The sequence below is a fragment of the Triticum urartu genome, chromosome 5 (genome assembly GCF_003073215.2).
Source record: "Triticum urartu cultivar G1812 chromosome 5, Tu2.1, whole genome shotgun sequence".
Lineage (NCBI taxonomy): Eukaryota > Viridiplantae > Streptophyta > Magnoliopsida > Poales > Poaceae > Triticum > Triticum urartu.
In genome coordinates, this window is record NC_053026.1 from 143,492,019 (window position 1) to 143,516,938 (window position 24,920).

Genomic DNA, 24,920 nt, shown 5'->3' on the forward strand with positions numbered 1-24,920 from the left:
TGCACTTCTGGAGCCAGCGGGGCTATGGGGGATGATTCCACACGGCAATTTTCCTATTGGCCCCGCAAGGGCGACCGGGCTGGGGAGACATGGGTGATGTTTTCTCCTTGCTCTGCAGAGGGAGGCACAGCCGCCGTACCCTCATTCCTCTTATTCACCGAAGATGTCGGCCTGATCAATCAAAGGCGAGCGTCAGGAAATAACAAGTACCAGCAGGGATAAAGCGAAGCTCGAGACACCTACCGGTCCACCGTGAAGCACTCCACCTTCCGCTTGTGAAGCTGAGGCCTGGCAGCATCGGGGCCTGAGGGGTAGGCGTTCGGGCTCCGGTGGCACCATGTGGTGCGGAGGCAGAACCGGATCCAGCCCCAGGAGGTGTTGGGGTGGAGGCGGCACCACGGGCACCAGCGATGACCTACCCTTCACCGAGACGAGGGGTTGCTCCTTCCCCCTTGGTAGGTGTCGGCCTTGGCATCATCAGGAAGGGCGCGAAGAATCTCGACCTTGCTCAGAGGGAGGTCTCCCCCACCTCCTCCGGGGTCTCCTCCGAGTCCACCTCCTCTTCCCCCTCTCCGCGGGACTCGCCAGAAAACACCTCCACCGGTTTTTGCGCGGAAGGAGCTCCCGAAAACACGGGCGGCACCAGCCCATGCACATCAAAAGTAGGCATGGAGGCGACGAATTCCTCCTGGTCCCTGGGTTGGAACAGGGGAATGAAGGCGCTAGGCGGGTACTCCTGGTTGTCTCCAACTATGAGACACAGGACGGCGTCCAGTTTGTCGTCAGGAAGGTCCCCCGGCCTTAGGCGGGCCTTGTTTTCCCCTCCTTCAAGCTCCCAGAAGGGGCGCGCGCGCCTAGAGAGGGGCAACCCGCAGTGTCAAGAACTCCCTCAGGAGCATCGCTCCCGTTATTTTGGCTGCCCTCGCATTGACCGGCTTCAGGTCAGTCATCATCTTCCCCAACATTGACGATGCCCGCTCATCGACAAGCTCCACCCTGGGCCACTCTTTGCCTTGTCGGGGCGCCTCCGTCGGCAACAGCAGGCGCGAATGGGCGAGCTTGGCGTCCACCATGACCCATTTGGATCGAACGTTGTCAGCCCTCTTCCTGGTGCTTGAGATCGAGTTGGCCTTGCCGGACGCAACGAAGTTGGCGCATCTAGAGATGTGACCCTCGCTAACGTGGAGGAAGAAGAAATGGCGCAGGAGCGCCACGGACGGCATCATGCCCAGGTACGCCTCATAGTAGTAGGCAACGATGGATAGGAGGAGGACAGAGTTGGGATGGAGATGCAACGCTTGCAGCCCATAGTGGTCGGGGACTTCATAAAAGAAATCAGAGAAGGGAGGAACCAACCTGACGGCAACGCTGCTTGAAAAGAAGGGAAAGAAGGTGCTTCCCTCAGGCTCCGGCTCATCGGAGGCAAGCCGGAGCTCCGTCTTCCCCCACTCGTTGCTCTCTCCCGCAGTCAGCAGGCGCACGGAGGGAAGGCTCTTCTCCGTGACAGTGGGCGCCTCAAGAGCGGGCTTGTACCAAGCCAGAGCCGAGGAAGTCTTGGCATTGCGCGGCGCCAAGGGCGGCAGATGCAGAGCAAGGCCGGAGCAGATCTGTAGGTAGCGGCGGCGAAGAGCGGGAAAGGGGATCTGGAGTGAGGCAACGAAGAAGCAATGAAGGCAAGTGCCGCCCGCGCCAGCCTTTTGTCAGGTCAAGCAGTTGCCGAGGCAGCATGGGAAGCGGACACGCCCACGTCCGATCAACCGCCACGCGTCAACCGAGGCCGCAGGCTTTTGGGGCCCGCGGTGCTCCGAACTTGACACTTGGCTTCGCCGCGAAGCCAAGAATGAGCGCACCTTCGGCCCCGGAGCTACTGTCGGCGTTCTGGGAACTGGGGTCCCAGACTTGCCTACCTGCGGCCCACGGCGTGGCCAAGCAGTAGGCCGTACGACCCATCTTCACCAACAAAGCATCCAAGACCCTCGTGAGGGGCCAAGCCTCGCGAGGCGGATGACGCAAGATCTACTCTAGAGTGGCCTAGCTAGGCAGGCTTGCGAGGAGAGGAGATATCAAGGTAGGGCAAACCTCACGAGGCTCTCGTGACGTAAGTCATGACGATCGATACCAGCTGGGCGCCAGGCGGGCGCCAGAGCGCGCAGCGTACTTGTTTCCCCTTTGGTGCAAAGGAGGCAAGCGCAGCCGCGAAGTACCGAGGCCTCAGGAAAAGGTTGCCATTTTGACGCAACAAGACCAAGACCAGGTGGACGGCAAGGCGGAGGTCATCGTGGATCCCAAGACGGCGTCACCACCAAAGCCTTTCGCAGGCGAAGACCGCTTTTGTCAGGATAGCTTGTACTAGCTGTCCCCCTTCAAATTAGCCCGCCGTTGTTGGCTCCCTTCCCGCTTAATATTTGGGAAGAGGACCAGGGCCTCTATAAATAGGACTAGCCACCACCATAGTAGAGGCATCTCATCTTAGCTTGAGGGAATCTACACACCACAAGTTCATACGCACAAGAACACCTCAACGTCAGGAGGCTGTTCTTCCCCTTGTATTGTTCATCATCAGCCCAAGAGGCAATGCACCACCACCACACTGGAGTAGGGTATTACACCACAATGGTGGACCGAACCAGTATAAACCCCGTGTCTTTCTGTGTTGTGAGTTCGTCGAGTTCGTCCACAAGACCTTAGCGAGCTAGAGCGTAGATCGATAGGAGGGAAAGACTTCACGCGCACCCAGTGTTAGAACCTTAAGGGTTTGCCGGAACCCCACATCCGACAGATGCCGCATCCTCCTTCCTTTTCTTCACAAAAGACGTCGGCCTGATCAACCAAGGGCCAGCATCAGGAAATGATGGGTACAAATAGGGACAAGGCAAAGCTTGAGACACTTACTGATCCACCGCGACATACTTCCGCTTAGGAAGCCTGAAGCCTGACAGCATCGGGATGGAGGCAGCATCGCGAGGCACCAACGACGACCTACCCCTCATCGGGATGGGGGGCTGATCCCTCTCCCTTTGGCAAGTGTCGGCCTCGGCATCGTTAGGAAGGGCGTGGAGGATCTCGGCCTTGCTCAGAGGGGAAGTCTCCCCCACCTCCTCCAGAGTCTTCCCCGGGTCCTCCTCTTCTTCCCCCTCCCCGTGGGGCTCGTCAAAAGACACCTCCACCGGTTTCGGTGCCTTGGGGGCTCCCAGGAGCGCTGGCGGCACCAACCCACGTGCGTCAAAGGTCGGCCTGGACGCGACGAATTCCTCCTGAACCCTGTGTTGGAACAGGGGGACGAAGGCGCTTGGTGGGTACTCCTGGTTGTCTCCAAGTATGAGGCGTAGAACAGCGGCCAATTCATCATGAGGCAAGGCCCCCAGCCTCAGGCGGGTCTTATTTCCCTCTTCTTCAAGCTCCCACAGGGGGTGTGCACGCGCCTGGAGTGGGGCTACTCGCAGTGTCAAGAACTCCCTCAGAAGCATGACCCCCGTAACCTTCACCGCCCTCGTGTTGCGCGGCTTCAGTTCTATCACCATCTGCCCCAACACAGACGATGCCCTCTCATCAGCAAGCTCCACCCTGGGCCATCCACCGTAGAAAGAGGGCGCCACTGTAGGCAGCGCCAAGTGCGGATCGGTGCTCTTGGCGTCCATCATGACCCATTTGGATCGAATGTTGTTGGCCCTGTTCCCCGTGCTCAAGATCGAGTTGGCCTTGCCGGATGTGACGAAGTTAGCGCATCCGGATATGTGACCCTCGCTAACACGGAGGAAGAAGAAATGGCGCAGGAGCGCCACGGACGGCATCACGCCCAGGTACGCCTCACAGTAGTAGGCAAAGATGGATAGGAGGAGGATAGATTTGGGATGGAGATGCAATGCCTGCAACCCGTAGTGGTCGAGGACTTCATAAAAGAAATCAGAGAAGGGAGGAAGCAACCCGACGGCAACACTGCTCGAGAAGAAGGGGAAGAAGGTGCTTTCCTCGGGCTCCGGCACATTGGAGGCAAGCCGAAGCTCGATCTCCCCCTACTCATTACTTTCGCCCGCCGTCAGCAGGCGCACGGAGGCAAGGCTCTTCTCCGTGATGGAGGGCGCCTCAAGGGCCGACTCATACCAAGCCGGCACTGAGGAAGCCTTGGCCTTGCGCGACACCATGGATCGCAGCTACGGGATGAGATTGGCGCGGATCTGGAGATAGCGGTGGCGGAGAGCAAGGAAGGGGATCTGGAGCAAGGCGAAGAAGAAGCAATGAAGGCAAGTGCTGCTTGTGCCAGCCTTTTGTCAGGTCGAGTAGTTGCCAAGGCAGCTTGGGGAAGCGGAGACACCCACGTCCAATCAACCGCCACGCGTCAACCGAGGCCCCTGGCTTTTGGGGGCCCGCGGTGCTCCGAACATGACCCTTGGCTTCACCGCGAAGCCAAGCCCGAGCGCACCTTAGTCCCGAGGGCTACTGTTGGTGTTCTGGAAATGGGGGTCCCCAGACTTGCCTGCCTGCGGCCCGCGGCGTGGCTAAGCCAGCAGGTCGTACAACCCATCTTCATCAACAAGGCATCCAAGACCCTCGCGAGGGGCCAAGCCTCGCGAGACGGATGACACAAGACCTCCTCTGGAGTGGCCTAGTCGGTCAGGCTCACGAGGGACGGATATATCAAGGCGAGGAAAACCTCATGAGGCTCTCGTGACGTGAGCCATGACGATTGACACCAGGCGGGCGCCAGGCGGGCGCCAGCCCGCGCAGCGTCCTTGTTAACTCTTTGGTGCTAAGGAGGCCAGTGTAGGCGAGGAGTACCGAGGCATCAGGCAAAGGTTGCCATATCGCTGCAACAAGACCAAGACCAGAAGGACGGTAAGAAGGAGGTCATCGTGGAGCCCAAGACGGCGTCACCACGAGAGCCTTTCGCAGGCGGAGACCACCTTTGTCAGGATAGCTTGTACTAGCTGTCCCCCTTCAAATTTGCCCGCCGTTGTTGGCTCCCTTCCTGCTCAATATTTGGGACGAGGACCAGGGCCTCTATAAATTGGACTAGCCACCACCATAGGCAGGGAGGGATCATCAAGATCATCCCCACCCACACAAGTTAGCCAAGCACGAGAACACCTCACCCTCAGGAGGCTGTTCTTCCCCTTGTATTGTTCATCATCAGCCAAAGAGGCAATCGCCCACCACCACACTGGAGTAGGATATTACACCACAACGGTGGCCCGAACCAGTATAAATCTTGTGTCTTTCTGTGTTGCGACTTCGTCGAGTTCGTCCGCGAGATCTTAGCGAGCTAGGGCATAGATCGGTGAGAGGAAAATACTTCGCGCACACCCCAATGTTTGAACCTTAAGGGTTTGTCGGAACCCCACATCTGACAGCTAATGATGATGATCACGAAACTTCTGATCAAGTTACTACCGAACCTCGTACGACAACCAGAGTATGGTCTGCTCCAGAGTGGTATGGTAATCCTTTCTGGAAGTCATGTTACTAAACCATGACGAACCTAATGAACTATGAGGAAGCGATGATGAGCCCAGATTCCGCGAAATGGCTGAAGGCCATGAAATCTGAGATATGATCTATGTATGAAAACAAAATATGGACTTTGATTGACTTGCCCGATGATCAGTGAGCCATTCAGAATAAATTGATCTTCAAGAGGAAGACGGACGGTGATAGTAGTGTTACTATCTACAAAGCTCGAATTGTCGCAAAAGGTTTTTGAAGAGTTCAAGGTGTTGACTACGATGAGATTTTCTCACTCGTATCGATGCTTAAAAGTCTATCCGAATCATGTTAGCAGTTGCCGCATTTTATGAAATCTGGAAAATGGATATCAAAACTACAATCCTTAATGGATTTATTAAAGAAGAATTGTATATGATGCAACCAGAAGGTTTTGTCAATCCTAAACATGGTAACAAAGTGTGCAAGCTCCAGCGATCCATCTATGGAATGGTGCAAGCATCTCAGAGTTGGAATATACGCTTTGCTGAGTCGATCAAAGCATATAGTTTTTATATAGACTTGTGGTGAAGCCTGTATTTACAAGAAAATGAGTGGGAGCACTACAGCCTTTCTGATAAGTATATGTGAATGACATATTGTTGATCAGAAATCATGTAGAATTTTCTAGAAAGCATAAAGGAGTTTTTGAAAGGAGTTTTTCAAGGAAAGACCTCGCTAAGATACTTTCATATTGAGCATCAAGATCTATAGGTATAGATCAAGACGCTAGATAAGTTTTTTTCAATGAGTACATACCTTGACAAGATTTTGAAGGAGTACAAAATGAATTAGTCAAAGAAGGAGTTCTTGCCTGTGTTGCAATGTGTGAAGTTGAGTAAAGACTCAAAACCCGACCGCGGCAGAAAATAGAAAGAGAATGAAAAGTCATTCCCTATGCCTCAGTCATAGGTTCTATAAAGTATGCTATGCTGTATACCAAACATATTGTATACCTTAGCATGATTTTGGCAAGGGTGTGCAATAGTGATCTAGGAGTAGATCACTGGATAACGGTCAAAATTACCCTTAGAGGACTAAGGAAATATTTCTCGGTTATGGAGGTGATAAAAGAGTTTGTCGTAAAGAGTTACGTGGATGCAAGCTTTTGACACCGATCTAGATAACTCTAAGTCTTGATCTAGATACATATTGAAAGTGGGAGCAATTAGCTTAGTAGCTCCATGCAGAGTATTGTAGATATAGAAATTTGCAAAATACATATGGATCTGAATGTTGCAAAGCATAGACTAAACTTCTCTCACAAGCAAAATATGATCACTCTTTGGGTGTTAATCACATAGCGATGTGAACTAGATTATTGACTCTAGTAAACTCTTTGGGTATTAGTCACACGGAGATGTGAACTAATAACATAAAGATGTGAACTATTAATGTTAAATCACATGATGATGTGAACTAGATTATTGACTCTAGTGCAAGTGGGGGACTGAAGGAAATATGCCCTAGAGGCAATAATAAAGTTGTTATTTATATTTCCTTATATCATGATAAATGTTTATTATTCATGCTAGAATTGTATTAACCGGAAACTTAGTACATGTGTGAATATATAGACAGACAGAGTGTCACTAGTATGCCTCTACTTGACTAGCTCGTTAATCAAAGATGGTTGAGTTTCCTAGCCATGGACAAGATTTGTCATTTGATAAACGAGATCACATCATTAGAGAATGATGTGATTGACTTGACCCATCCATTAGCCTAGCACTATGATCGTTTAGTTTATTGCTAATGCTTTCTTCATAACTTATACATGTTCCTATGACTATGAGATTATGCAACTCCCGAATACTGGAGGAACACTTAGTGTGCCATCAAACGTCACAACATAATTGGGTGACTATAAAGATGCTCTACATGTGTCTCCGATGGTGTTTGTTGAGTTGGCATAGATCGAGATTAGTATTTGTCACTCCGAGTATCGGAGAGGTATCTCTGGGCCCTCTCGGTAATGCACATCACTATAAGCCTTGCAAGAAATCTGACTAATGTGTTAGTTGTGGGATGATCCATTACAGAACGAGTAAAGAGACTTGCTGGTAATGAGATTGAACTAGGTATTGAGATGCCGACGATCGATCTCGGGCAAGTAACATACCGATGACAAAGGGAACAAGATATATCATTATGCGATTTGACCGATAAAGATCTTCGTAGAATATGTGGGAGGCAATATGAACATCCACGTTCCTCTATTGGTTATTGACTGGAGACGTGTATCTGTCATGTCTACATAGTTCTCGAACTCGTAGGGTCCGCACGCTTAACATTTCGGTGACGATTGATATTATGAGTTTATGTATTTTGATGTACCGAAGGTAGTTCAGAGTCCCGGATATGATCACGGATATGACGAGGAGTCTCGAAATGGACGATACATAAAGATCGATATATTGGATGACTATATTCGGACACCGGATGAGTTCCTTGGGTCACCGGATAATTATGGGAGTGTCGGGGGGTTATCGGAACCCCCGGGGGATCTAATGGGACAACATGGGTGACGGTGTCCTGGACTAGGGGGTACTCACAACGTCATCTCCCGATCTGTTAGATTGGGCTGAGGACCCCCATGGACGTATACTCATGGGCCAGTTCAGACAGTTGCCGCATACATGGAAGATTCCACAAGACTTCGTGATCAAGACAAGGACTCCTCCCCACCGGCGTATTCAGCTAGGACTCTTATTATCATAGGCCTCTGGTGCATTATATAAACCGAGGCCAGGCTAGTCGATAGAATATATACATACAATCATACCATAGGCTAGCTTCTAGGGTTTAGCCTCTCCGATCTCGTGGTAGATCAACTCTTGTAATACCCATATCATCAAGAATAAATCAAGTAGGACGTAGGGTTTTACCTCCATCAAGAGGGCCCGAACCTAGGTAAAACATCGTGTCCCCTGCCTCATGTTACCATCCTCCTTAGACGCATAGTTCGGGACCCCCTACCCGAGATCCGCTGGTTTTGACACCGACAATGGGCCTTGTGAGAGAGAGAGGAGGGGGCCTTAGGGCTGGCCGCGCCACCCCCTTGAGGAGTCCGAATTGGACAAGGAGGTGGGAGGCACCCCCCTCTTTCCCTCCCTCTCTCCCTCTCCTTCCTTTCCCCTTCTTCCTCCTAGTTGGACTAGGAAAGGGGGAGTCCTACTCCTACTAGGAGAAGGACACCTCCGCTCCTTGGCGCGCCCCAAGGCCGGCCGGCCTCCCCCTTGCTCCTTTATATACGGGGGCAGGGGGCACCCTAGAACACAAAAGTTGATTGCTTTTAGCCGTGTGCGGTACCCCCCCCCTCCACCATAATCCACCTCGGTCATATTATCGTAGTGCTTAGGCGAAGCCCTGCGATGGTAGCTTCATCAACACTGTCATCATGCTGTTGTGCTGACAAAGCTCTCCCTCGACACTCAGCTAGATCAAGAGTTCGTGGGACGTCACCAAGCGGAACGTGTGCAGATCGTGGAGGTGCCGTACTTTCGGTGCTAGGATCAGTTGGATCATAAAGACGTATGACTACATCAACCGCGTTGTCATAACGCTTCCACTTACGGTCTACGAGGGTACGTGGACAACACTCTTCCCCTCTCGTTGTTATGCATCACCAAGATACATCTTGCGTGTGCATATGAATTTTTTGAAATTACTGCGTTCCCCCACAAGCTTGGCCTTCGCATTGGCGCGCTCATGCTGAAGATGCCCAAGGTTGATAGCCACGTTCAACTGATGCCACTCATCCGCTAGCCGAGGTCCTCCGTCTCAAGGCAGGCGTCAGTGTCGCACCCCTCGCCTCCCGGAAGAGCTCGTGGTATATGACACCATGATCGTGTGCGAACTCCAGTGCATGACCAAGTCCACCCTTCACGCCAGGGGTAATTGGGGAAGCTTGAGGTGGTCTGCCTGCCCCTGGCAGGGGGCTGGAGGCTGGCACCTTCCTCACCACCCTCCGGGCCTCGGCGGAGGCACCGGATGGCGTGGTCTCACTACTCAAAGATGAAGCCTGGACTGGGATCTCCCAACCATCGGGGATGACTAGCGGAGGAGCCCTCGGCACGCCACTTGCACCCCAGGGCGGACCGTGAAGGAAGGACGACAGGAACACATGATCGAGGCCCCCTGTTGGCACGTCCGCTTCCAGGACAGGCCCCACACCACGCATGGTGGTCCAGTGGAGGGAGCTCCAGACAAGGGGCGAGCTGAGGACACGTAGAGGCCGCTCCTTAGGAGATCTTGCTACCGCGGACGATGGGATCGTGAAGGGACATTGTCGGGAAAGGATGCAACACGCAGAAATCACAAAGAAGAGGTACTTACTCGTCTATGGCTATGTACTTTCTCTTCTTGAGAGGCGAGTAGGCATCACCACTACAGCTGGGAGGACCCTTTCTCTTGTGAAGTGCCTTGAAGTTCTGGCGCAGCTGGCCGAAGCCCGGGGCGCGGCCGTCAGCATCTAGAGCGGGCAGCGGAGCCCCAGGGGTGGCAACCTCGGGGGCCCTGGGCTGCATCAGCTCTCCGGCCACCACATCAGGACTGCTTCCCCGAGCTTCAAGTGTGGTGACTTCGAGAGCCTCGGATCGCGCCAAGTCTACGATCGCCCCGTCAGGACGGCTCACCCGAGCCTCGAGGGCTGCCATCTTAGGAGCACCGGGCTACGTCGCTTTGTTAGCAGCCGCGCCGACATAACCCGGCTGCGCCCGCCCCCAGCGTCCACCTCCGGGGCATGCGCCACAGGGGCGAAAGGCAGGGGGACCACAATGACATGGTTCTTGTGGGGCCCCTCAAGCTCAGCCGGCTGCAACCCCCACTCGTTGAAGAGTGGCATCTGCCTCACGAATCCCTCCGTGTTCGAGCAGCAGTAGAGGAGGCAGCCCTCCTTCGAAAGCATGGATGGCGTAGGGTCGCCAGTCAGGAGCTCGAGCACTGTGCGCAGAGTCTCGGGAGGAAGCGCATGTACTTGGAGCTTCATGGGGTCCCTGCTGCCGGCGAAGGTCCACATCCGTCGAGAATGGCGCTGGAGCGGAGCCTGATACGTCTCCAACGTATCTATAATTTTTGATTGCTCCATGCTATATTATCTATTGTTTTGGACATTATTGGGCTTTATTATCCACTTTTATATTATTTTTGGGACTAACCTATTAACCGGAGAACCAACCCAGAATTGTTGTTTTTTGCTTGTTTTAGGGTTTCAAAGAAAAGGAATATCAAACGGAGTCCACACGGAATGAAACCTTCGGGAACGTGATTTTCTCAACGAACATGACCCAGGAGACTTGGACCCCACGTCAAGACACAAAAGAGGAGGCCACGAGGTAGGGGGCGCGCCTACCCCCCCAGGCGCACCCTCCACCCTCGTGGGCCCCCTGTTGCTCCACCGACATACTCTTTCCTCCTATATATACCTACGTACCCCCAAACGATCAGATACGGAGCCAAAACCCTAATTCCACCGCCGAACTTTCTGTATCCACGAGATCCCATCTTGGGGCCTGTTCCGGAGCTCCGCCGGAGGGGGCATCGATCACGGAGGGCTTCTACATCAACACCATATCCCCTCCGATGAAGTGTGAGTAGTTCACCTCAGACCTACGGGTCCATAGTTATTAGCTAGATGGCTGCTTCTCTCTTTTTGAATCTCAATACAATGTTCTCCCCCTCTCTTGTGGAGAACTATTCGATGTAATCTTCTTTTTGCGGTGTGTTTGTTGAGTCCGAGGAATTGTGGGTTTATGATCAAGTCTATCTATGAACAATATTTGAATCTTCTCTTAATTCTTTTATGTATGATTGGTTATCTTTGCAAGTCTCTTTGAATTATCAGTTTGGTTTGGCCTACTATATTGATCTTTCGTGCAATGGGAGAAGTGCTTAGCTTTGGGTTCAATCTTGTGGTGTCCTTTCCCAGTGACAGTAGGGGCAGCCAGGCACGTATTGTATTGTTGCCATCGAGGATAACAAGATGGGGTTTTCATCATATTGCATGTGTTTATCCCTCTAAAATCATGTCATCTTGCTTAAGGCATTATTCTGTTTTCATTAAGTTAATACTCTAGATGCATGCTGGATAGCGGTCGATGAGTGGAGTAATAGTAGTAGATGCAGACAGGAGTCGATCTTCTTGTCTCGGACGTGATGCCTATATACATGATCGTACCTAGATATTCTCATAACTATGCTCAATTCTGTCAATTGCTCAATAGTAATTTGTTCACCCACCGTAGAATACTTATGCTCTTGTGAGAAGCCACTAGTGAAACCTATGGCCCCGGGGTCTATCTTCATCATATTAATCTCCTACTACTTAGTTATTTCCTTTGCTTTTTACTTTGCTTTTATTTTACTTTGCATCTTTATCAGAAAAATACCAAAAATATTAACTTATCATATATATCAGATCTCACTCTCGTAAGTGGCCGTGTAGGGATTGACAACCCCTGATCGCGGTGGTTGCGAGGATTTATTTGTTTTGTGTAGGTGCGAGGGACTCGCGCGTAGCCTCCTACTGGATTGATACCTTGGTTCTCAAAAACTGAGGGAAGTACTTACGCTACTTTGCTGCATCATCCCTTCCTCTTTAGGGAAAACCAATGCAGTCCTCAAGAGGTAGCAAGAAGGATTTCTGGCGCCGTCGCCGGGGAGGTCTACGCAAAAGTCAATATAACAAGTACCCATCACATACCCTTATCTCCCGCATTACATTATTTGCCATTTACCTCTCGTTTTCCTCACCCCCACTTCACCCTTTCCGTTTCATTCGCCCTCTCTCTCACTATCCTCCCTCTCTTTCTCTATTTGCCTCTTTTTGCTCGCTTGCTTTTTGTTTGCTTGTGTGTTAGTTTGCTTGTTTGTCACGATGGCTCAAGATAACACTAAATTGTGTGACTTCACCAATACCAACAACAATGATTTTATTAGCACTCCGATTGCTCCTCTTACCGATGCTGAATCTTGTGAAATTAATACTGCTTTGCTGAATCTTGTCATGAAAGATCTGTTTTCCGGCCTTCCTAGTGAAGATGCCGCTACCCATCTAAATAGCTTCGTTGATTTGTGTGATATGCAAAAGAAGAAAGATGTGGATAATGATATTGTCAAATTGAAGCTATTTCCTTTTTCGCTTAGAGATCATGCTAAAGCTTGGTTTTCGTCTTTGCCTAAAAATAGTATTGATTCTTGGAACAAGTGCAAAGATGCTTTTAGCTCTAAGTATTTTCCTCCCACTAAGATCATTTCTCTTAGAAACGACATTATAAATTTTAAGAAACTTGATCATGAACATGTTGCAAAAGCTTGGGAGAGAATGAAACTAATGATACGTAATTGCCCTACTCATGGTTTAAATTTGTGGATGATTATACAAAAAATTTATGCCGGATTGAATTTTACTTCTACAAATCTTTTAGATTCGGCCGCGGGAGGCACTTTTATGGAAATCACTTTAGGAGAAGCTACTAAACTCTTAGATAATATTATGGTTAATTATTCTCAATGGCATTGAGGGAGTCCTGGATTAGGGGGTCTCCGGACAGCCGGACTATATCCTTTGGCCGGACTGTTGGACTATGAAGATACAAGAATGAAAACTTCGTCTCGTGTCCGGATAGGACTCTACTTGGCGTGGAAGGCAATCTAGGCAATACGGATACGTATATCTCCTGCTTTGTAACCGACCTTGTGTAACCCTAGCCCCCTCCGGTGTCTATATAAACCAGAGGGATTTAGTCCATAGGACAACATACAATCATACCATAGCCTAGCTTCTAGGGTTTAGCCTCTTTGATCTCGTGGTAGATCAACTCTTGTAATACTCATATCATCAAGAATAATCAAGCAGGACGTAGGGTATTACGTCCATCAAGAGGGCCCGAACCTGGGTAAACATCGTGTCCCCTGCCTCCTGTTACCATCTGCCTTAGACACACAGTTCGGGACCCCCTACCCGAGATCCACTGGTTTTGAAACCTACATTGGTGCTTTCATTGAGAGTTCCACTGTGTCATGACCATAAGGCTTGATATATCCTTCGATCATCGCTAGCGATGCGGTCCAGGGTGAGGTCTACCTCCCTAGACAGATCTTCGTATTCGGCGGCTTCGCACTGCGGGCCAATTCGCTTGGCCATCTGGAGTAGATCGAAAGCTACGCCCCTGCCCATCAGGTCAGATTTGGAAACTTGAACTACATGGACGACATCCGCGGAGACTTGATCTTCGACGGATTCGAGCCAATGCCGGATGTGCCACACAGTCGCGACGAGCAAGACGTAACTCTGCCGTCGGACAATGTTCGGGAGATCGCATCCGTGGCTACTCTAGCCGTTAATCCGGAGCAAATCACGCCATCCGAGAGCGGAGGGATAGACCCCGCCACGGAGGCCGCACTCTCAGTGGCGATAGAGCCAGATACTGACTTCACCCCTTTCGAGAGCTGCGTCGCCGCACCACTGGATTTATCCCCGGCCACGGACTTCGAGCCGCCTACATCCGTGCCTGTTGAATCCGACGGGGCGCCGATCATGGAGTTCACCTCCGCGGATATCTTTCAGCACTCACCTTTCGGAGATGTGCTAAATTCATTAAGGTCTCTCTCCTGTTAGGAGAACCTTGGCCGAACTATGTCCGGCTAGAATGGGATGTGGACGACGAAGAAATTCGCTGCCCACACACCACCCACTTAGTAGCCACTGTCGACGACTTAACCGACATGCTCGACTTCGAATCCGAAGACATCGATGGTATGGACGATGATGCAGGAGATGAACAGGAACCACCGCCCATAGGGCGCTGGACGACCACTTCATCACATGCCGTATACATGGTGGATACACCCAGAGAGGGAAATGGCAAAGAGACAGCGGAGGATGCACCCTCCAAGCAACCCCGGCACCGACGTCAGCGACGCTGCTCTAAGCCCCGCCATAGCAAAAACAGCGATAACAACGCTAGAGGAAATAACAGTCCAGTCGACTCTAGAAGAAACGATGACTGCACCACCCCGGTGGCAGAGCACGATCAAGATGCAAACTGCACACATAGTAGGAATCCGACGTCCGACCTCGACGAAGCCAAGGAGAAGCCTCATCAAACCCCGTCTGGGGAAGAAAACAGTCTGGACGATGCACACATCATCCCGGAAACGCACTTGGAGCAAGAAAACCTCCGCAGAAGGCTTATTGCCATAGCGAGGAGCCTGAAGAAACAGAAGCAAAGGCTCAAGGTCGCACAAGATATGCTCAACAGCAAGTGGAACAAAGTAACAAAGTATGGTGGAAGTTACCATAAAAATAGCTATCCAAAGCGCAAGCTATTACTGGAATTCGATGATGAGGCCTTAGAGCCCATATGGCCGAAGAGTGATACGGCCAACCGGCCGAATACACCACCTTGTGAACGCGATAGAGCGGCTAACAAAGTCACGCATAAGTCAACACACGATCTACGTGAGAACTTGCGTCAAAAATCCGACGCGACCAGATCTATCTATGGATCTAGGAAACACGCTACGATACGAAACCAACACCGAGCACTACAACCGTCCGAACACCATGGCGCATCCCAATACAGGGGTGCCACACGCCCCTTATGTTTCACCGATGAGGTGTTGGATCACGAATTCCCAGAGGGATTCAAACCGGTGAACATAGAGGCATAGGACGGAACCACAGACCCTGGAGTCTGGATTGAGGACTTCATCCTCCATATTCATATGGCTCGTGGAGACGATCTCCATGCCAATAAATACTTGCCCCTCAAGCTTAAAGGGACAGCTCGGCACTGGCTGAAAGGCCTCCCTGAAAACTTAATTGGAAGTTGGGAGGAACTCGAGGAGGCTTTTCGGGCCAATTTTCAAGGAACTTATGTTCGACCTCCGGATGCAGACGATTTAAGTCATATAATCCAACAGTCCGGAGAGTCCGCCCGAAAGCTTTGTAACAGGTTCCTCACCAAGAAGAACCAAATCGTTGACTGTCCGGACGCCGAAGCCTTAGCAGCTTTTAAACACAGCGTCCGAGACGTATGGCTCGCCAGACACCTCGGTCAAGAAAAACCAAGAACAATGGCAGCCCTAACAAGCCTCATGACCCGCTTTTGTGCGGGCGAGGACAACTGGATGGCCCATAGCAGCACCAGCGACCCAAGTACATCCGAAGTCATGGATGGCAATGGTAAACCACGACGCAACAAAAACAAGTGTCAAATTAAAGAAGGTAGCCCAGATAACACGACGTAAACGCCGGATTCAGGGGCTCCTGACCAAGTCAGCGGAAAAAGCCTTTCAAAGGCAGCAGAGAAGGACAATCTGGCCTAAACAAAATTCTTGACAAACTCTGTCAGATTCATGGCACCCCAGACAAACTTGCAAATCATACCCATCGAGAATGTTGGGTCTTCAAGCAGGCTGGTAAGCTAAACGCTGAGCACAAAGGGGAAGAGACACCAAGCGAAGACGAGGATGAGCCTCGCCAGCAAAGCACCGAAGGACAAAAAAAGTTCCCACCAGAGGTTAAAACAGTAAATGTGATCCATGTGACAAAGAGGAGAGGCAAGCATGCACTCCGAGGCACACACGCCATAGAGCCCGTCACCCCTAGGTTCAACCCCTGGTTGGCCTGCCCGATCACTTTTGATCGTAGGGATCACGAGACAAATATCCGGCACGAAGGACTGACGGCCTTGGTGTTAGACCCAATAATAAATGGGTACCATTTCACACGGGTCCTCATGGACGGCGGCAGTGATCTAAATCTGATATATCAAGACACAATCCGCAAAATGGGGATAGACCCGACACAAATAAGCCACAGTAATACTACCTTCAAGGTAGTAATACTAGGCGAAGAGGCCCGCTGTACGGGCTCTCTACTACTAGAGGTAGTATTCGATTCTCCCAATAACTTGCGAAGCAAAAGGTTAACTTTTCACATTGCCCCATTCCGAAGTGGATATCAAGCACTACTCGGAAGAACGACTTTCGCTCGATTTAACACAATACCGCATTATGTTTTTCTCAAGCAAAAGATGCCCAGTCCATGTTGCATCATCTCGGTTAGCGGAAATACCGAATGCTTCCCACGCATGGACGAGGATGCGGCGGCTCTAGCAGCCGCAAACTAGACAGCCTCACCAACCAGAAAAATGGCAGGTCGTCAAGACCACGGACACGGTCAAACGAATCTGGCGTTCCATCATATATACATGAGATTGGTTTTCGAACCCTGATAAACGATACCAGGGGCTTCCCGCGTGTAACCAGGGCCAGCCCGGCTTAATTTGGCTTCTCTTGAATTTTGATAGTTCATTGATAATAACCAACTCTTCTTTTTGGCACGGCAACTTTCACCTAAGTTCTTTACTTTTGTAGATGACAATCATGCTACACCCGTCCAGGACACGGCACAACAGAGACACAGGGGCATACGGGCAGCAGGGACCCGCCCAAAGGTTTCTTTTTAGATTAAGACCCTGCGTAAACCTTTTTTTACTGTCTCTTGTTGCTCACATCCTCCGGATACTCCACACAACCGAGAAGGATGCTGGCGTTATTGGCATGTGGCCACGCCAGAATTTTGCACATACCTGGACACATGGGCTTTCTTATTAAGGGCACTGTTTAGTCCGGTATATGTTATAAAGACCAAACACCTTAGGGAGTGTTCGGCGCCGCGAGTTTGGCCCTATATGCATCAGCTCCGAATCGTGTCTTTGGTCAAATGTTGGGTTTGCCCAGCTCCCACGTTTTGGTACCTTACGTTCTGTTATATCATCTAAGGTAGCACTGGGAGAACTACTGCGATTGTGCCTTGGTTTATCTGGATCAGCACCTCAGTAGAGAAAGCCGAAAACTGACTGTCATGATATAGCAAGAGACTGGTCAACCACTCGATGACTCATCGGAATCTTCAGGATTCCTCCGCATTAACGAAGGGTCGTTTCCCGGTCATGTATGTACGCGCCCCGTATTTGGACGAGCGTAGAAGTACCAGGGGCTATATAGTAGCCCCATTGTCAAACTCCTATGGCTAAGTGAAAGTGTTAAAGCAATATAGTCTGATTGCCTCGTTCGCTGCGCTATCACCTCCTTAACGAACCAAGACGTTGGATCAAGTGTGGATATGCATCTTTTGCAAACACCCCCGCATTATATGCGTGGGGGCGGAAGCTGACGACTTCAAACTTTCAGGTTATACACATATATACATAAACGGCCACACAGGAGGCATCATAGTACTTTCGGGCAAAAGTATAAATACAACCTTGATAATTCAGTAAAACATTGTTTGTACAATGGGAATACATGTCACTGGAACATAATATTCTTCGAGCACTCAGCCTCTATCGAACGAGCACCTTCAAGAACTTCTTCAAAGCAGCGGCAGCCACTCGGCCTACGGTCGAACCCTGTGTCGCAACAGTGGTGGCCTCCATCTCCGCCCAGTATGTCTTTACAGCATCAATGCGTGGCACATCACCAAGGAATTTTTGCACTAAGCTAAAGTAGCTATTTGGCCTTGGCCCTCCCGGCCACAGGTGATCCACAACGGACCTCAAGGCAAGTCCGGACAACCTATGGAGCTCGGCCCACTCGGCCAATCGCTCATTCAACAGCAGCGGACGGACTAGAGCATGAAACTGTGACCAGAACAGCTTTTCCACTTCGGAACCTTTCTGATCCTCGAAGTACTCGGCCGCATCAGCAGCACTTGCAGCCAAATGCATGTACGCGTCCGCAGAACTCCATAGCCGGTCCAGAGGAGCATACTTTGGATCTCCGAACTTAGTCTGCAACAAGAAGGGCTTCCCAGACACGATGTCCGCAGCTTGATTCAGCTCCTCCTTCATCGCTCTAATTTTGGAGCGGGCTTCCTTGGCAGCCACCAGGGCTTTCTCTAGGTCCGTCGCCTTCGCCTGGTTTTCTTCTTCAAGAAGCTGGTAACAGTCAGTGGCATCTTTTATCTTTACAGCCATCTTGGCTATTTTTTCCTTGCTCTCGCAATGCGCGGCCTGTTCGGCCCTTAACTCACGGCCGCATTGCTACTCCTTGCTTGCTCCTTGGCTCGGGCAAGCTCCGCCCGAGTGGTCTCCACGGTGGCAGCTCCATCTGCAGTCACAACATATTAAAGATACTGGCATCATGCTACTCTTACTATGTGACGATCACCAGAAAAATCACTCACCCTGTGCCTCGTCAAGCCGCTTGTTGACAAGCATGATGTCGGCATCTCCCGCATTAAGTTGCCGCTTTAGCTCGGCAAACCCATCAGTCCAGCTAGCCACCGAAGCTTCAGCCACCTGCACATGAAGGCGGTCTGGTTATTACCTGGGACTATGATCCTCTGTTGGCCGCCGTTTTCGACGACAACCAGAGTCTCAGGGGCTCCTATCTGCATAGGGCATACCTAACATATGCGGTATTGTTAAAAACATACATTATTTCACGTACCTCAAAGCCTTTCAGCAGACTCATAAAGGCTTCATGCAAACCGCTTTCAGCGGATGAAATCCTTTCAATTACCGTACCCATTAGCGTACGATGCGCTTCCGAGACGGCCGCTTTCCCTAGAAGATCCTTCAGCATGTCCAATCGCACACTGTACGGACCCTTGTTGTCGCTCTCCTTAGGAGCCAGATACTGATTCTGGGCAGCCAAAGGGTTATCCTCTTGCCCTAATGGATCGGGAGATAACCTTCGCGACGACACTTCAAGGTCGCCCGCTTCTTGAGGCGGGGTGTCCGGGGGAGGCGTTTCGCTCTCCATCATCTCCGGAAGAAGATCCCCCGAAGATGAACTCTGTCGAGAAGGGCTACGATCCGGACTACAATTTATAAGCATCGGTTATTGTCTTCGGAAGTAAGGTAGGTTGTTTTCACTATTAAGTACTTTTCGATTACTTGCAGCTTGGTAGAGGGCTGATCCCCGCGGGGACATTGTGCGGAAAGAATACCCTCCGAAGCAGGACCCTCTGATGAAGATTTCTTCTCCCATTTGGAAACCTTAGTTTCTGGATCTTTAGAGGTAGTCCTCTTCCTTCCTCGGGGAGAGACAATGTCAGATTCTTCCCTTTGATTGTCCTCCCTCGCGGAGGTGCTCATTCCCCCGGCTGGAATAAGTAGTGAGTGAGGCCCGCTTTCGCCCTCTTTATTCCCCCATCATCTTCCTTTGAGGACACTAGATAAGGCGCCGGCTCAAGCATCTTGTCCAGTACCAGATTGTCCAAGCCCTCAGGAAGGGGGGCCGAACACCTGATCATCATCGCCTTTGTTATCCAGTCCTGGTCAAAAGGCGGCTCTTTAGAATGATGCCATGATAAATAAAAGGACAGCAGGTTCGGCATGGGATTACTTACTTGGGCAGTGGGGTGGTTGCAGCTCAGGCCCACGTCCTCGGTGGTGTCTGGACACTTTATTTGGGTTTCGAAGAACGATTTGTACATCTCTTCATGCGTCATGCCGAGGAAATGCTAAATAGCATGCGGTCCTTCCGGGTTGAATTCCCACATGCGGAGGGGCCGACGTTTGCAAGGCTGGACTCAACGAACTAGCATAACTTGCATTACCATAACCAGACTGAAATCTCTCTCAAAGAGATCTCGGATATGGCTTTGCAGTATTGGCACGTCCTTGGCTGGACCCCAGCTCAGCCCCCTGCTGATCCATGACATCAGTTGCGGTGGGGGGCAAGGGAAAGGTGGGGGTAGCTACCCACTTGGCACTTCGGGGAGCTGTGACGTAAAACCACTCCCGCTGCCACAATTCGGACACCTCTGGGAAGGAACCCTCTGGCCATGGAGCTTCAGCAATTTTGCTTATTAAAGCACCTCCACACGCTGCGTGCTGCCCCTTGATCATCTTCGGCTTCACATCAAAGGTCTTGAGCCACAGGCCGAAGTGAGGGGTAATGCGGAGGAAGGCCTCACATATGACAATAAATGACGAGATGTGAAGAAGGGAATCCGGGGCCAGATCGTGAAAATCTAGCCCGTAATAGAATATAAGACCCGTAACAAAGGGATCCAGAGCAAGGCCTAGTCCTCGGAGGAAGTGGGAGATGAACACAACACTCTCGTTGGGTTCGGGAGTAGGGACGACCTACCCTCGCGTGGGCAGCCTATGCGAAATTTCGGCGGTCAGATATCTGGCCTCTCTCAACTTGATGTCCTCCTCTGTGACGGAGGAAGGCATCCAGCGACCTTGAAGGTTAGATCCAGGCATAGTTGAAGGTCCGAAGCACCTGACCTGAGATTTGGGTGTTAGAACTCAAGGCGGGGGAAGGATTTGATTGAGCGCAGGAGGAGAAAAAGAAAAGGCCTTGTCCCCTTTATAAAGAGGGTGAATAGCAGGCGTCCTCCTCGTGGATGTTTGAGACTTACCTAAGATCTAGGAGTCATATCAACAGGCATGGTTGGGTTACCCATGTTTGTATTGATGAGAATCCCGTGATAAGGAAAACACGATCTCTGCTTTGACAAGACGTGTCGAGGAAACCGCCTCGCATTATGTGCGGAGCTGGTTAAGAAAAACGGTTCGAATAATGACCGGGCCGTGGCGTGATGTCATGCTGTCGAAACGTGTCAGTAGATTAGATTTGTGGAAATATTATTCTCTCTACGGTGGTATGTGGGACTTATTTTGCAGGGTCGGACACTATCCTTGTATTAAAACTCTTCCATGGTGTATTCGGAGGAGGAACCCACCTTGCAATGCCGAAGACAACACTGGGCGCCGGACTCATCACCATTGAAGCCTGGTTTAGGGGCTACTGAGGGAGTCCTGGATTAGGGGGTCTCCAGAGAGCCGGACTATATCCTTTGGCCGGACTGTTGGACTATGAAGATACAAGATTGAAGACTTCGTCTCGTGTCCGGATAGGACTCTACTTGCCGTGGAAGGCAAGCTAGGCAATATGGATATGTATATCTCCTTCTTTGTAACCGACCTTGTGTAACCCTAGCCCCCTCCAGTGTCTATATAAACCGAAGGGTTTTAGTCCGTAGGACAACATACAATCATACCATATGCTAGCTTCTAGGGTTTAGCCTCTTTGATCTCGTGGTAGATCAACTATTGTAATACTCATATCATCAAGAATAATCAAGCAGGACATAGGGTATTACCTCCATCAAGATGGCCCGAACCTGGGTAAACATCGTGTCCCCTGCCTCCTGTTACCATCCGCCTTATACGCACAGTTCGGGACCCCCTACCCGAGATCCGCCGGTTTTGACACCGACAGGCATACTGAAAGATCTACTAATAAAAAGGTGCATGCGATAGAAGAAATTAATGTTTTGAGTAGAAAGATGGATGAAATTATGAAATTATTTGCTAGTAAGAGTGTTTCTTCTGATCCTAATGATATGCCCTTGTCTACTTTGATTGAGAATAATAATGAATCTATGGATGTGAATTTTGTTGGTAGGAACAATTTTGGTAACAACGCATATAGAGGAAATTTCAATCCTAGGCCTTATCCTAGTAATCCCTCTAATAATTATGGTAATTCCTACAACAATTCATATGGAAATTATAATAAGATGCCCTCTGATTTTGAATCTAATATTAAATAATTTATTACTTCGCAAAAGAACTTTAATGCTTTGATTGAAGAAAAATTGCTTAAGATTGATGAGTTGGCTAGGAACGTTGATAGAATTTCTCTTGATGTTGATTCTTTTAAACTTAGATCTATTCCACCTAAGCATGATATCAATGAGTCTCTCAAATCCATGAGAATTTCCATTGATGAGTGCATAGAAAGAACCGCTAGGATGCGTGCTATGAAAGATGCCTTTATAAGACCATGTTCTTCTAGTTCCTCTGAAAATAAAGATGAAGATCTAAAAGTTATTGATGTGTCCCCTATTAAATCTTTGTTTTGCAATATGAATCTTGATAATGATGGGACTGAATATGATCCACCTTTACCTAGAAGACGTTCCAAGAATTCGGAATTTTTTTATCTTGATGCTAAAATTGATAAAAGTGGGATTGAAGAAATTAAAACCCTAGATGTTGCTAAACCCACTATTATGGATTTCAAGGAATTTAACTATGAAAATTTCTCTTTGATTGATTGTATTTCCTTGTTGCAATCCGTGCTAAATTCTCCTCACGCTTATATTCAAAATAAAGCGTTTACTAAACATATCCTTGATGCCTTGATGCAATCTTATGAAGAAAAACTTGAATTGGAAGTTTATTTCCCTAGAGAAATTTATGATGAGTGGGAACCAACTATTAAAATTAAAATTAAATATCATGAACACTATGATTTGTGTGATTTGGCTGCTAGTGTTTCCACGATTCCAAAGACTTTGTGTGATTTGTTAGGTTTCCATGATTTTGATGATTGCTCTCTAAACTTGCACCTTGCGGATTCCACTATTAAGAAACCTATGGGAAGAATTAATGATGTTCTTATTGTTTCAAATGGTAATTATGTGCCCATAGATTTTATTGTTCTTGACATAGATTGCAATCCTTCATGTCCTATTATTCTTGGTAGACCTTTCCTTAGAACGATTGGTGCAATTATTGATATGAAGGAAGGAAATATTAGATTCCAATTTCCATTAAGGAAAGGCATGGAACACTTTCCTAGAAAGAAAATTAAATTACCTTATGAATCAATCATAAGAGCCACTTATGGATTGCCTACCAAAGATGGCAATACCTAGATCTATCCTTGCTTGTTATGGCTAGCTACGGGTGTTAAACAATAGCGCTTGTTGGGAGGCAACCCAATTTTATTTTTATTCCTTTCTTTTTGCTCCTGTTTAGTAATAAATAAATTATCTAGCCTCTTTTTTGGTTGTGTTTTTTGTGTTTAATTAGTGTTTGTGCCAAGTAGAACCGTTGGGAAGACTTGGGGAAAGTCTTGTTACACTTGCTGTAAAAAACAGAAACTTTAGCGCTCACGAGAACTGCTGACATTTTTATTTTTAAAGTCCTATTTAGTTAATTCTTTTTTAAGATGATTAATAGATAAATTCCTCACGTCAAGAAATTTATTTTAGAATTTTTGGGGTTCCAGATCTTGCGCTAGCTACAGATTACTACAGACTGTTCTGTTTTTGACAGATTCTGTTTTTCGTGTGTTGTTTGCTTATTTTAATGAATCTATGGCTAGTAAAATAGTTTATAAACCATAGATAAGTCGGAATACAGTAGTTTTAACACCAATATAAATAAAGAATGAGTTCATTACAGTACCTTTAAGTGGTCTTTTGTTTTCTTTCGCTAACGGAGCTCACGAGATTTTCTACTTTGAGTTTTGTGTTGTGAAGTTTTCAAGTTTTGGGTAAAGATTTGATGGATTATGGAACAAGGAGTGGCAAGAGCCCAAGCTTGGGCATTCCCATGGCACCCCCAATATAATCTAAGGACACCTAAAAGCCAAAGCTTGGGGATGCCCCGGAAGGCATCCCCTCTTTCGTCTACTTCTATCGGTAACTTTACTTGGAGCTACATTTTTATTCGCCACATGATATGTGTTTTGTTTGAAGCGTCTTGTATGATTTGAGTCTTTAATTTTTATTTTACCACAATCATCCTTGATGTACACACCTTTTGAGAGATCCATACATGATTTGGAATTTGTTAGAATACTCTATGTGCTTCGCTTATATCTTTTGAGTTATATAGTTTTGCTCTAGTACTTCACTTATATCTTTTAGAGCACGGTGGTGGATTTGTTTTATAGAAACTATTGATCTCTCATGCTTCACTTAGATTATTTTGGGAGTCTTAAATAGCATGGCAATTTACATAAATTCCTATTATGCTAGGTATTCAAGATTAGTAAAATTTTCTTATGAGTGTTTTGAATACTATGAGAAGTTTGATGCTTGATGATTATTTTGAGATATGGAGGTAATAATATCAAAGTCATGCTAGTTGAGTAGTTGTGAAATTGAGAAATTCTTGTGTTGAAATTTGCAAGTCCCGTAGCATGCACGTATGGTAAACGTTATGTAACAAATTTGAAACATGAGGTGTTATTTGATTGTCCTCCTTATGAGTGGCGGTCGGGGACAAGCGATGGTCTTTTCCTACCAATCTATCCCCCTAGGAGCATGCGCGTAGTGCCGAGGTTTTTGATGACTTGTAGATTTTTGCAATAATTATGTGAGTTCTTTATGACTAATGTTGAGTCCATGGATTATACGCACTCTCACCCTTCCATCCTTGCTAGCCTCTTCGGTACCATGCATTGCCCTTTCTCACATTGAGAGTTGGCGCAAACTTCGTCGGTGCATCCAAACCCCGTGATATGATACGCTCTTTCACACATAAACCTCCTTATATCTTCCTCAAAACAGACACCATACCTACCTATAATGGCATTAGCCATTCCGAGATATATTGCCATGTAACTTTCCACCATTCCGTTTATCATGACACATTCATTATTGTCATATT